The 14,408-nt window shown below is 48.8% G+C and overlaps 2 pseudogenes; one reads left to right on the top strand and one right to left on the bottom strand.

Moving 5' to 3' along the window:
- The first annotated feature begins 1,272 nt into the window (after positions 1–1,272).
- LOC119282251 lies at positions 1,273–3,303 on the top strand (annotated as a pseudogene).
- A 3,428-nt stretch (positions 3,304–6,731) lies between these two features.
- On the bottom strand, positions 6,732–8,847 carry LOC119282250 (annotated as a pseudogene).
- Positions 8,848–14,408: the final 5,561 nt, after the last annotated feature.

Here is a 14,408-nt window from a genome sequence, read left to right as displayed (position 1 = left end):
ACGAAGCGGCGGTGTGGCGCCTCTCAATGCCTCACGCACAGATGAATTTTCAGGACGTCTGGACGCGCGAGCAGGCACAGGACCTCGCCCCTCCGCCGCTACTAGTAACTGTCATCGACCGTCAGGAACACTGTCAGCAGCAGCGCCGCCTCCTCATCGCCGAGGCGGACGAGCAAGACATGGAGGATTGGCGCCAGCGCCACCCAGAGGACGTCGCCAACGAGAGCGCCTTCTGGGCGAAGAGGATGGCAAGGCGGCGCGCGGAAAGGGCGGACATGCGTCGTCAGAAGGCACTGGCGATATCGCAGTGCGATCTGGGAAATGCATCATTCTTCTCCGACAACGATGATCTGTGGGAAGACGTGTTTCTTGATACGTCGGACGACACAAGCGAGGAGGAGGAGGAGGACGACTCGGAGTAGTCCTCGTAGTTTCTAGTTTGTGCTGTTTGGTTGTACTTTGTTATTTGTATCTGACTAGTTTGTGCAGTTTGGTTGAACTTTGCTTGTATCGTTGCATTATCTATTTGGTTGAACTAGCTTGTGTACTGGTTGCTCGCACGCGCCTTTTTTTTTTTTTGCAGCGTTGTTGGAGCGGGTCGCCGCGAAATATTTTGCAGCCGCTGCTAGAGCCAGTGCCCTGCAGCGCAAAAAACCGCTATTTCCATGCAAAACTGTTTTAGCGTGCCGCTCCTTGCGCGTCTGTTGAAGATGCTCTAAACCATTCCACGCGGGCACTGCTTCTTCTTCCTCCATCTCATCCTTCTCCTACTCCATGAAACTAGTATCCTCTCCAGCTCGGTCGTGTACTTGCGTTGGGCGACTACGTGACGCTACGAGCATCCACTTGGAGAACAAGAACGTGAACGCGAATTCCACACGAAACCACGTGCGAGAGCTTCTTTTTGTTGCCATCCGAGGAGAGATCTGGATCCAAGCAGAGTTTCTTCTATAGATTGATCAACCCTTTGACTAATAATCACGATAGCATGCAGCTAGCTAGATCCGCCGTTTACGCCACCCAGAGCAGTAAACTAGTGCATATATTCGTTGACTCATCACTCTCGCTCATGGCTCCGTCGTGAGGCTGCCATGAACGAGAATCCCGGCACGCTCCTCTTCCTCTTCCACCGAATTACTTGGAAAACCAGCAAACATCATCTCATGTACGCCACCGTCTACCCATCTAGTCTCCCGTGCTCCGCGCGCCATATATAACGAGCTAGCAATGGCATCTCGATCGACCACAGCATTGGCCTGTCCAAATTTCAAAATGTGGCAACCAAAAGACCTCCTCCTCATCGTCGTCTCGCTGTGTATCCTGGCGTGCACGGTGGCGGGCGACGGCGGCGGCAGGCCGCTGGTGACGGCCGTCAGAAGGGACGCGGCCACCTCCCTCTACAGCATCCCCGTCAATTCCGGCCGCCCGCTGGTCCTCGACCTCTCCGGCCCCATCGTCTGGTCCACCTGCGACGACTGCGCCTCCCACGACACGCTCGAGTACAACGACATCAACTGCATGCGCGCTCACCGCTTCCACCCGCCCAACTGCCAGCATAACGGCTACGGCATGCCCGACGCGCACAACCCCTACCGCTGCAAGTGCACCGCGCACCCGCACAACCCCGTCTCCGGCGACACCGCGTCGGGGGACATGACCCGCGTGGTGCTCTCTGCCAACGCCACCGATGGCAGAAACCCTTTGGGCCCGGTGTCGTTCACCGCCGTGACGTCCTGCGCGCCGGATTCCCTGTTAGCGGGGCTGCCGGCGGGGGCCGTCGGCGTCGCGGGGCTCGCGCGCTCCGGCCTCGCGTTCCCCGCTCAGGTCGCGCGCACGCAGGGCGTGGCTAACTCGTTCGCGCTCTGCCTCGGGAACGGCGAACGCGACGGCGTCGCCATCTTCGGCGGGGGCCCGCTCTTCGCGGCGAACGGGCGGTCCATCACGGACATGCTGCGCGGCGACACCCCGCTACGCAAGCACGGGGAATACCCCGGCTACTACGTCTCGGCCAGCAGGGGCGTCTTCGTCGACGGAGCGAAGGTGCCGCTGGACACGTACGCACCGCTCACCATTGGCTTCTCCACGACGACCCCGTACGCGCTGGTGCGCCGCGACGTGTACCGCCCGCTCATCGACGCGTTCGACCAGGCCATGGAACGCCACGGTGCGATTACCGCCGGGGCGAGGCTCTCCTCCCCGGCTGGGTCGCCGTTCGAGCTGTGCTACAACTCTTCGAGGCTGTCACTGACGCGGTTCGGCTACTTCGTGCCGACGGTCGGCTTTGGGCTGGAGGGCGGCACGGGCTGGGCAGTGCTCAGGGTGGACACGCTCCGGGCCGGTCCGGTCCCGGTCCGAGCCGTCGTTTGGACCGGCCACCGGCGGTGCGGTCCGGACCGGACCGAGCAGTGCAGCGGTCCCAATTTCAGGGACCGGACCGGCAGATGCAAAGCTCGGTGCGGACCGTCGGTCCTCACGGTCCTGACGCATACAGTCACTGCCATGTAGGCCCAGGCTGTCGGAGCGGTACTCGGCGCAGCAGCACGGTGGCCGGAGACGGAGAAGACGGACGTGATGCGCGGCAGCACGGCGGCGCGAGGGACAGAGATGGAGAGGCACGGCCGCGAGGGGGAGAGGGAAGGAACAGCCGCGCAAGGGAGCGGCGGCGCGAGGCAGAGCCACGGCGGCCGGCGGCGCGTCCTGGTGCTAGTCCACCCCACTGTTGGAAGGAGGGGCGGCGGCGGCGGCGCAGTGCGTCCTGGTGGAAGCGGCGGCGCACACACGCACGAACGGGATGCGGGATGAGTTTAGGTCAGGCACACACGCCCGATCTATATGTGTGATGCGTGATGGGCTTCCTGATTAGCTCTAATTGGGCTGGGCCGTCGGTCCTCCGAGCCGGACCAAGCTAAGACCGGACCGGACCGGTCGATTTTCGGGCTGAAATTGTCAGCTCGGACCGGCCAGTTTTTCTAGCGGACCGGGACCGATCGGTCCGGTCCTGGTCGGTCCACGAGCGGGCCCAAAAGCCCGCTCGCTACGTCCAGGCTGAGGCTGTGCAAGGCATCAACTCCATGGGCGCTGGTGATCGGCCGCCGCATGGCGTGCTTCGCTTTCATCGAGATGAAGGAGGGGGACAAGGCTGGCTATGGCGGCGGTGCGGCGCTGGCGGTGGTGCTCGGAGGGTTGCAGATGGAGGAGAACCTGGTGGTGTTCAACGAGGAGAAGCAGACCATGGCCTTCACCGGGCAGATCAACGGGAGGGGGCTCTTGTGCAGCAACTTTAATTTTACCGTGCCCGCCTAGTGGTTCGTTTTAGTTACATGCATGGATCTAGTGTTGCTTGGCCAAAGTTTGTGATCGTGTTGTGTGGATTTCGAATTTCCTTGCATCTATTATTTCTACTGTTAAAAAAAAGCTTATTCACTCCTAAATGATAAATGCCATACATGTAACGAACAAACTCCCTGCATCAAATAACACAGTACAGTACAGGAGCGCACACATGTCTTTCTTTTTTCTTCGAAAAAGGAGGTTAACAAAATAAAGGCGATCATGGTGACGACTAAACACATAGACGACTAAGTCGACTATTTTGGCAACAATGCCAAGAAGGAATAGGCGCCCTTACTCCCAGGGACGGAGTTGGAGCTCAAGTCAGCATGATGCACTGCTTTAACACGGCGTTAAAAATTTCGAACAACATTATACTATATGTATCTTCCGTAACTTCTAGTGTAGATTATCCTACATGATAAGAAAAGATGTATAAATTCAAAAGATACCAATCAATGTGCTAACTATAAGGTTGGAAGAAACAATAAAATTACTTGGATTTCTTTATATGGCTCTGCCGACACATAAAGACGTATAGAATGGATTATATATCAGAACCTAGAATTGTGCTTTCACAAAATCAAGTTTACTACTCTAGTGGTGATGAATCCGAAACCTCGAGAACGCCTTCATTACTCAAGCGTCATCTCATTTGGCCTCGTTCCTTGTTATTACTATCTTTATCTTCTTGCTCATAGTTTAGTTAAATCCCGCTTTATACTGCAACAAAACTACTCACGTGAACAAAAGACCACCACAGTTGGTCCAAAAGGAATTTCATTTGTCTCATCGACTGCACATGGTTTGCACAGAGAACAAGAACCGGTCAATTTGGTCCAAATGGGTACATTTGAAACTCGGCTTTGGTCCTACAGGAGGCCCCCTAAATTGAGTCCTCCTATACCACTGTCTGTAGGGTGATCTGGCCCAGTTGTGTTGCTCACTGGTTTTGAGCATAACTGTTATAATATCGGTTTTCTGCCGATTTCAATTGATTTTCATTTTTCTTTTCTTTTTCCGTACAACATGCATATTTTACTTTAGAGCAAACATTTTAAAAAATTATTAATATTTTTAAAGATTTGTAAACAATTCTTTGATTAAAGTTTGTGAACATTTTTTAAAATTTCATGGATACTATTAATTTTTTGTTAAATTTTTTCAATGCGTGGTTGCATGGTGGTTTCCATGTTAAGAGAAATATTTTAAGGATTTGTCTAGGGCACATCTAGATGTGCCCTAGTTATTGCACATTTAAGTGATTCAATCAAGCATAAAGAAAATGGGAAAAGAAAATAAAAGAAAATGCCCACACGAATCTCCATGTAAGATCAATGACATATGACTTAAATGTTCAATACTTATGGCACATCTAGATGTGCTTTAGCAAAACCGATATTTTAATGAGGACCACCAATTTAGTACTATATATCATATAGGATGAGTATTCCTTTTAATACAATAGCAAGATATATACTACCTCCATTTCAGTTTACAAGTCTTACGCGTATACCTAGGTTGCCAATTTTATCACCCTAATATAAACTATATAACACAAAAATTATACCTTTTGAAAGTAGAAACTCCAAAGTTTATGTTGATATATTTTTTGTGATATATGACTTGTATTAGGTTGGTCAAATTGACGATCTAGGGATACGCGCATGCCCTGTAAACTGAGAGAGAGGTAGTACATTGGTTGGGTCGTACCGAAATACACATCTAAGGCGTAAGTTATTGAAATAGGTAATCCAGGAATAATTCGATTTTTCCAGGTGTGTGGTTTTTGTGAAAACCAGAGATAACATGATGAGTCTCATAGGATCCAAACATTTGTCTCTGAAAAGTCCAACCCAGTTTCGTAGCATTTGAACCCTGGTCTCTAGAGATAACCAGCATGTACAAATTGGCCAAGTAACCTACTCACTTTACTACAATTATTGTCGAATAATCGAAAGCTAAACTATTTGACCTTACACTACTGGATTGGAACAAAAAACTATTTTATGTTTTCCTTCATGGGATTTGCTAGTGCATTATCGGTGTTGCACTTCATGTGACAAGTTAAGCTGGTGCTCTCCCTGTGCTGCTTAATTTATTCTTTTGAAAAGGCTCCCTGTGCTGCTGACTTCAGGGCAGACCATGAATCTTCACAACTAGATGGAGTTTTGGTATGGTTTGTTAGGTTTTGGAGTCCGCATGCCAGTAGGCTGGGCGGTGAAGGTGATAAAACAATGCAATAAGTATCTCTAGCCCCGCCCCATCGTGGTGATGTTGGTTCCGACGTCGTTGCGGTGAGGATGCTGAGGGCTGCTTTCCATATATTTGACCTGTGAGGCTGTTGGGGAGAAGCGTTAACCACAACTCTTCTGCATCGGTTCTCCTGCGATGGAGGCTTTAGTGTGAGACTTGGAGTTGAGTATCCTAGTAGTACAACCTTGACCTTGTCTAGGTGGATGGTCCATGCTTTGTATATTCGTCGTTGGCACCTCCTGGCAACGTCCGATTACTTCCTATCTGCAAGTGGAATGGCTATTTGTTCCGCGATATGAAGTATATGCGGGGTCATCGAGTTGTGTTGGTTAGAGATGGCGTTGAATTTCCTTTAAGAAGAGTGCTCTTTTTCTTACCAAAAAATCCTGCTAGCCAACTGGGCTTGTTCATGAGCTACATATTTTGTCCCTAATGGCATGCTCATACTTATAACGTTTACAAAGTCTCGCTCCATGGAATAACAACCATGAAAAATCGTTGTAGCTATACCCGTTGGTGATCCTTCATTTTTCAAAACGTATATTAATTCTATGCTGTTAGAGCGCACAACAACTCTATTGCAACCCATGAATTCTCCTAAGAGCAAAACATGTTTTGGAGCCACAGCATCAGCCGAAAGAACATCTCGAACCCTATGCAACTGTATAATCTTACATTATGGGATGGAGGGAGTAGTCTTTGAAGTTTCAGGACAACACTTGGATAGTTGATTTGGCACCATTTAATTGGAAATGAGGAGGCAGTAAGTTTAATCCGTACATTGACGTAGGGTACCACCTCCCTTTTCTTTTCTATGGGATGGGACATAGAAGAGAGAGAATATCATAGTCATACACACACCTTGCGAACACTCTCTCTGACGAAAGGTGATGGAATCTACATGGTGGTTTGACAGTGCTATACAGGATGCGAAATAGTCAAATACCCAAGTACAACGGAATAATTTTGTGTGAGCTTCTGACTTGTCAGATCTCGACGTGCTTGGGTGTGTGTAATTTATTTTGGTGCATGGGGTTGACGTTGTTTGCAGGAAAAAAACGAGGGGAAAAAACTAGTCAAATAGACGCACGGAAATTTTCGAAATCCATGCAACACAATGACAATATTAATTAGACCACGCAACAGTAGGCTAGGCGGGCATCGTAAAATTGAAGTGGCCGCAGGAGAGCCCATTGATGAGGTGCTGCCCGGCGGTGAACCCGAGCGTCTGCTTCTCCTCGTCGAACACCAGCAGCATGTTCTCCATCTGCAACCCTCCGATGACCACCGCCGGCGCCGCACCGTCGCCATAATACCCAGCCTTGTTCCCGGCCTTCATCTCGACGAAAGCCAAGCACGCCGTGGCGCGGTTCAACCGCACCACAGAGTTCATGCCGAACACCGGCCAGCTCGTGCCGCCGTCGAGAATCAGGCTGATCCTTGGCACGAAGAAGCCGAACCGCGTCTGCGGCAGCTTCGAATTGTTGTAGCACAGCTCGAACGGCGGCGCGGCCGGCGAGGGGACCCTCAAAGCGGCAGCACCCCAGCGCTCCATGGCCTGGTCGAACGCGTTGATGAACGGGCGGTACACGTCACTGCACAGCTCCGTGTAGGGGGTCGTCGTGGAGAGGCCGATGGTGAGCGGTGCGTGCTCGCCCGGCAGGATCCGCACTCCGTCCACGGCGATGCCCTTGCTGGCGATGATGTAGTAGCCAGGGGAGTCCTTGTACTTGCGGAGGGGTGTGCTGCCGCCCAGCATCTCCGAGATGGGCTGCCCCAGGACGAAGAGCGGGCCGCCGCCGAAGATGGCGACGCCGCTGCCAGGGCCGCTCGAGAGGCAGAGCGCGAACGAGTTAGCGACTCCCTGCGTGCCCGCGACCTGCGCCGGGAATGCGAGGCTCGACCGCGCGAGCCCCGCCACTCCCACGGCCCCAGCCGGCAGACCCTGTAGCAGGGTATCCGGCGCACAGGATGTCACGGCGGTGAACGACACCGGGCCCTACGGGTTCATGCCGTCGGTGGCGTTGGCTGAGAGCGCTACTCGGGTCATGTCCCCCGATGCGGTGTCGCCGGAGACGGGGTTGTGCGGGTGCGCTGTGCACTTGCAGCGGGGGTTTTGGACGTCGGGCATGCCGTAGCCGGTGTGCGGGCAGCTGGGCGGGTGGAAGCGGTGCACGCGCATGCAGTCGATGTTGTTGCACTCGAGCGTGTCATGGACGGCGCCGTCGTCGCAGGTGGACCAGACGATGGGGTCAGAGAGGTCGAGGACCAGCGGACGGCCCGACTTGACGGGGATGGCGTAGAGGGAGGTTGCCGTGTCCTTGGTGACGGCCGTCACCAGTGGCCTGCCGCCGCCGTCGCCCACCACCGTGCATGCAAGCACAGAGAGCGAGACCGCGACGAGGATGAGGTATTTTGGTTGCCACATTTTGGACTGGCCAGTGCTGTGGACCTGTGGGCTGTGGTGCATCGAGGTGCCATTGCTTGCTCGTTATATACGGCGAGCAGAGTAGACCCGAATCCGATGAGCGTGCCGGGATTCTCGTTGGCGGCCGCTTCACGACGGAGCCAGGCATGAACGATGAGTCTGCGCTAGCTAGTTTACTGCTCCGTACATAGCGGATCTAGCTAGCTGATAATGTGGCAGACGCGCGCGGCTATCGTTTGTCAAACGGTCGATCAATCTATAGAATAAACTCTTTTTGGATCCAGATCTCTCCGCGCATATAATTGCCCGACTTTAGAGCATCTACAACCTGACCTTATTTTTGCCTAAACGTCCGGGCGAAAAGCCCAGCCAACGCCTGCATCAAGAACGTCACAAATACGACCAAGCATCTAGGTTGTCCGGCCCCTCTCATATTAAGCTCACACATGGGGCAGATATAGGATCGTACCGACATGTTCGCCACATCGAACTGAAGGATAGGCTCATGCAAAAACTCAGCGGTTTGCGGGGGAGTTCAACGGTTTAGTGAGGACGCATTCATGTCGCCTCTTCGCATTGCGATCTGAGGGCCAAATCCGGCTATTTAAGATGGATGACAAGGGATACCCTAGCCGCCCCCATTTCCGGTTAACATTTGAGAAAGCACAGGCTTTGGAACACCCCCTTATCTAGCCATCCATTTCTTCATCAAGATTCGTGCAAGAACTTTTGCCTTTTTTGTTTCTTTCAAATAAAACAACACATGAACTTGAAACTTTGCAGGACAACATAACATTCTAACTAGAATGTGGGAAAAAACTTACAGATTGAAGTTCGTATGTTTTGTCACATTGGGTATATTTATGTCGGACGAAAAAATCTGAAAGTTTTTACCCACATAGTAGTACGAATGTTTTGTTGTCCTGCAAAGTTCAAAACTCGTATGTTTTTTTAAGAAACAAAAAAGAGAAAATTCCATGTAGTAGTGAGTTAATTGTGTACCACAGATCTCAAAGCAACATTTGAGGGTAAGGATAAGAGGTGTCCGAAAGCCCGAGCTTCAAAAATCCACGTCCTTTCCCACATTTCCTTCTCGTCCAAGCCGCCACCACTTCCCTTGTCAGCTTCCCGTTCCCAGTCCTCACTGTTAGAAGGGAGAGAGAGGTTTGGTGGAATAGTCATTGTATTGCTTGAGCCTCGTGGGCATATATATAGGAGTACAATGATCTACTTGGAGTACAAGACAAGCCAGAACAAATCCTAGTCTATCTCGTCTTTCCTAATAAACATTATACTCAACATCCCCCCGCAGTCACAACGGTAGCGACGCAGATAGTGAGACTGAAGAAGAATCCGAAGGCAAGCCGACGGACACCCCCCCACAGTTGTAACGGTCGACGCATCGCGGAGTCGTGGCTGGAGTGGCAACCGACGAGGTTGCTCAAGCAAGGCGATAGCCCTTTGTGCCGTTTGTCGAGGTAGCCGAGACCGTGGGTGGTGGAGCCGTGGTCGAGGTAGTCGTGTGAAGAATGCCGTGGTCGATGTCGAGTCGGGGTAGCCGGTGTCGAGAAAGTCGCCATGGAGCCGCAGGCGCAAGGAGGCGCCGAGTTAGTCGTGGGCGCAGTGGTGTCGAAGTAGTGGTGCGCCAGGAAGTAGATGATGTTGACGACGCGTCGCTCCGGGGTTGCCAACCCCGAGGACACATCGTAGAGGAAGGCACGCGTCGGTGTTGCCAGCACCGGGCATGCGTAGACGGACGAAGAGGAAGTTGACGAAGCACCGCACCAGGCTTGCCGGGCCCGGGGACACGTCGTGGACGAAGGCACGCGGCGGTGTTGCCAGCACCGGGCATGCGTAGACAGGGACCTGCACGAGCTGTACGCCATGTCGAAGAAGTCGGAGAGGCCAGCAGAGAAGGACTCGACGACGGTTGCGGCGCCAATCGGCACGGGGCCAATGTCGCCCGCAGTTGTCGGAGTAGATGAAGCGGTCGGGGTAGATGACGACGACGCTGGTGACGGGCTAGTGCTGGACGAAGACGAAGGAGGTGGACGGGCAGGTGCGGCGGCTACGGGGGTAGCGGCGGCGGCTACAAAAGAAGAGCGGCGACGGCGGCGGCTAGGTTAGGAGCGCGGCGGCGGTGCTCGAAGTAGGCGAAGAACCCGACAGCGTGACGAAGACCGGCGCGGACGGTGGCGTACCCGCGCCAAAGGAGGTGGTGCGGCGCATGCCACAAGAAGTCGACGCGCGGGGACGGCGGTGGTACGAATTTTTGCCCACATAGTAGTACGAATGTTTTGTTGTCCAGCAAAGTTCGAAACAAAAAATAGAAAATCCCATGTACTGAGTTAGTTGTGTATCACAGATCTCAAAGCAACATTGGAGGGTAAGGATAAGAGGTGTCCGAAAGCCCGAGCTTCAAAAATCCACGTCCATTCCCACATTTCCTTGTCGTCCAAGCCACCACCACTTTCCCTTGTCTGCTTCCCGTTCCCAGTCCTCACCATCTGTCATGGTCCTGCAGAAGATCATCTACTACAAAAAGTTCATAAGCGAGTGTTGGGTGGAGATCACATGGGAGATATGCACCACTGATGAACGTCGCTCGTCAGCGCACTTCGAACTGCACAAATTGTGGAGGAGGAGGAGGCTGACATGGAGGAGCAGGCAAAGGAGGTCGACTTGGAGGATTAGGCAACGGCGAAGGAGGAGGAGGTGGGCATGGAGGTGCAGGTGAAGGATGCCAACATGGAGGATGAGTTGTCAAGCATGGAGGAGGCGGAGTTCCATCTCGCACATACTGCAGAGTTGGAGGCGGAGTACCTCGCGGCACAGACGTAGTTAGGCAGAGAAAGCGGGTATTACTGCCTTCACGATGCCCATCACCGATCCCTGCCTCGTGGCCGAAAATCGGGCCATCCTCGACTCGCTCTAGTCCTAGCAGGAGGTGCTGACGAACAACCGCCGCGACGTGAGTCAGAAGCGGCTCTTCACAGACAACGACAAAGAAGAGGAGACACCAGACATTCACTCCACCGTCAATGACCACAAGCCCGATAACTCCGGTAAGCGGTCATCAACATCTCCTCAAATTTGTAGGATTAGTGCAGTCATGTAATATCCTTTTTAGTCTTTTGTATGAGTGACCTATGGTTAGATCTACGTCGTATGTAGTTACATGAAATTGGGGGTCTGAAAATGGAGGATGGGGTTGTCGGGCAAACAAATGAGGGGTGAGTGTACACTGTGTACCGATATACACGCACGCGTCCGTGGACATATAAGGAATTTCTCATGATGTAAAAAAAAAGAATAGAAGCTCTCGCATGTGCCCGAGAACCCTATATATCACTTATAGCAATCGTTAAGCATAGAAATCGTTCATGGTAGGCCGGCTTGGTTTGGGGTATTTGGTGTTGGGAACTTCTTGTGGTTTAAAGAAGGTTCGAATTGTTTTTTGTTTCATCTTTTTTTCTTTCTTGCATGCTGATTTTCCTATTTTATTTCATATTTTTATCATTTTCTTTTTCATGTTTTTAATTTTCTTCATTTGAAAAATTACCAAAAAGATAAAATTTGTGAAGAAATTTTATTCATGATTTTTTTGTAAAATTCTTGTATATTTTAAATTTTTGCATAGAATTTTCAAACTCATGAGTTTTTATCTAATTCACACATAATTTTCAAATTCATGAACATTTAAAATTTGTTAGCTTTTTCAATTTCTAAAATATTTTTTGAATTCACCAATATTGTTTCCCCAATTTTCATGGAACATTTTTTGAATTCCCAAGAGGAAGGGATGATGTAGTCCAGCAAGCACTTATTTTTCCTAGTTGGGGACCCACATTTATTGACCTAGTAGAACAAAGAGTATTCGGTCAATGATCAGTATCTGCACATAGTTAACAAACTTCTGGTTGTCCCTAACTTGGCCCGGAAGGTTGTCAATCTTCTAGTCTTTGCTTGGAATTGATGATTGCAAGTAATAAATGAAACCGATCAATATAGATAGTAAGTGATCAATGTGTAAAGCAATTGGAATAAATGAACTATAATCCATAGTTTCACTAGAGACATCTCTTCAAAAAGCATATCATAGGTGTCCTAAACACATTACAATTGTGTATTAATTAAACTACAACTTTTATGACTGATTATTCATGGCATGATTGCATGTAGGCATTACATCCTTATATCTACAAATTGTTATCCAACTGCATCTATAGCTAATGCTCCACCCCGAGAATGCTATCCAGCATGCATCTAAAAATATTAAGTAAAATAGGTCATTGCATTAAGAAAGATGACATAATGTTGATACTATATTGTCTTTACCTCCAGATATTTGTCTTAGACAAGTACGCAACTATGTATTTATCCTTAGTGGCAACAATACAAGACAAGCAGTTGGGTTGTGTGGAGCCCACGAGGCACCCTCGGTGGCCTCCGGTGCTGGCTGGGTACACCCCTTCCTGAAACTTCGCGTGGTATTATTTCTTTATTTTTTGGTCCCGTAGAATGTTTTTTCTAAAGAATTATCAAAACTGAGAAAATGATAATTGATTGTAGCCACTGACTTAATAGGTTACCTCTGAAAAATGATATAAATTGGTGCCAAAGGTATGCAATTATGATATAAAATTTAACACGAAAGAACCAAAAATTGTATGTATGTTTGAGAAGCATCACTAGTAGAAAAAGGGCCTTTAGCCCCGGTTCTGGACCATAGTTTGACCACAGTTTGACCAGATTTGAACAAAATTCAAAAAAAAACAGAAATAATTATTTAGTAACACTAATATTTTTTGAATAAGTAGTTTGACCATTGTTTGACCACAGTTTGACCAGATTTGACCAAAATTCAAAAAAACTAAAATAATTATTTAGTAAAACTAATATTATTGAATATTTATTTAGTAACACTAATACTTCTTGAATAATTATTTAGTAACACTAATGCTTCTTGAATAAGTAGTTTGACTATAGTTTGACCAGATTTAAAAAAATTAAAAAAAACTGAAATTTGAGCATAACTTTTTTTTCCTTTTGGAATTTGAGGATTCTAAAAATTTGCAAACAGGCCATAGGCTGTCACAATCAGATGCGGATTTTCGTGCTGAACATTTTGATATATTATAGGTTTTTTTCTTACATCGTATGCAAAAGTTATAGCCGTTTTACGTTTTCCCTACACTTTTTGCAAAACATGTACAAATTTAAGTTTTTAAATTTTCCTAACTAGTAGATGTGGTAACATAACTACATCTCGAAGGATTTTAACTTTTGAAGTTTTTATCATTTTCTTTTGCTTTTTACAAAACTGAAAAGGCGATACACAGGGGGGTGGGGGATTTGAAAATTGCACCATCACTACCGGTTCGTGGCACGAACCGGTACTAAAGGTCTCAACCCCATTAGTACCGGTTCGTGGCACGAACCAGTACTAAAGGTTAGGCGTCGCACCCTTTAGTACCGGTTCGTGGCACCAACCGGGACTAAAGGTCCCATTTGAACCGGAAGTAATGCCTGTATGGTGCCCTCGCCGCTCGAACCGGGACTAATGCTCACATTAGTCCCGGTTCGTAATGCAACCGGGATTAATGCTCTTTCTGGCCGAACGAAAGCCCTGTTTTCTACTAGTGCATTAGCATCCCCAAATGTAGTCCCCACTCGTCCTCAAGTAGGTAGATAATAAAACAAAATAAATTTTGATTGTGAAAGCTACCTTAGCATGAACTTGATCATCTGATGTATCTTGCAAAAGATTAACTCAAAAGATAAAGCGGTGCAATGTAATTGTCTACAGTTGATAATAAGCAAGTAACACTAAAACATAACAATAATCATGTTCTTGCTTTTCATGGATGAGTGCTTTCAAGTTTGTGTTCTTGTTGGAAAAGGTCAAGAAAGAATGCCAATATTGTGTTGGGAATTCAACATTATTTTCGTCTTTCATACATGTACTATGGGAAATTTTAACATAAATTAACCGAAGATTGACCAAGTGACATTAACTACTTGGTATTTCTACATTATCCATTGAATACCCATGCTTGAGCATGAGTATAGGCCTCACCGCTTACAAGATAAAGAGAATAGTGATGGGGTCTATGAGAAGTAAAAAAGAAAGAAAGTTTTGCATCAACGTGACAGATCATTAGGCAATATAGAAGCCTTACAATCAATTTTAATTCAAATACTAGGGATTTTGATGCAGCGAATGCACTAGACCTGTGAATATATGAAAGCTCTCCTATGGGCTAGTGGGATGTGCATCCAACTTGGTTGCTAATGAAGACCTATTTCATTTGAGGAAACTTATCATTGGGATATACAAGCCAAGGTCTATAATGTAAAGATCATCACTAGTGTAAACAAAAAGGACAACCCC

The sequence above is a fragment of the Triticum dicoccoides genome, chromosome 3B, assembly GCF_002162155.2.
Source record: "Triticum dicoccoides isolate Atlit2015 ecotype Zavitan chromosome 3B, WEW_v2.0, whole genome shotgun sequence".
Classification (NCBI taxonomy): Eukaryota; Viridiplantae; Streptophyta; class Magnoliopsida; order Poales; family Poaceae; genus Triticum; species Triticum dicoccoides.
Note: the sequence above shows the minus strand (reverse complement) of the source record. Positions and strands in the feature narration are given on the sequence as shown.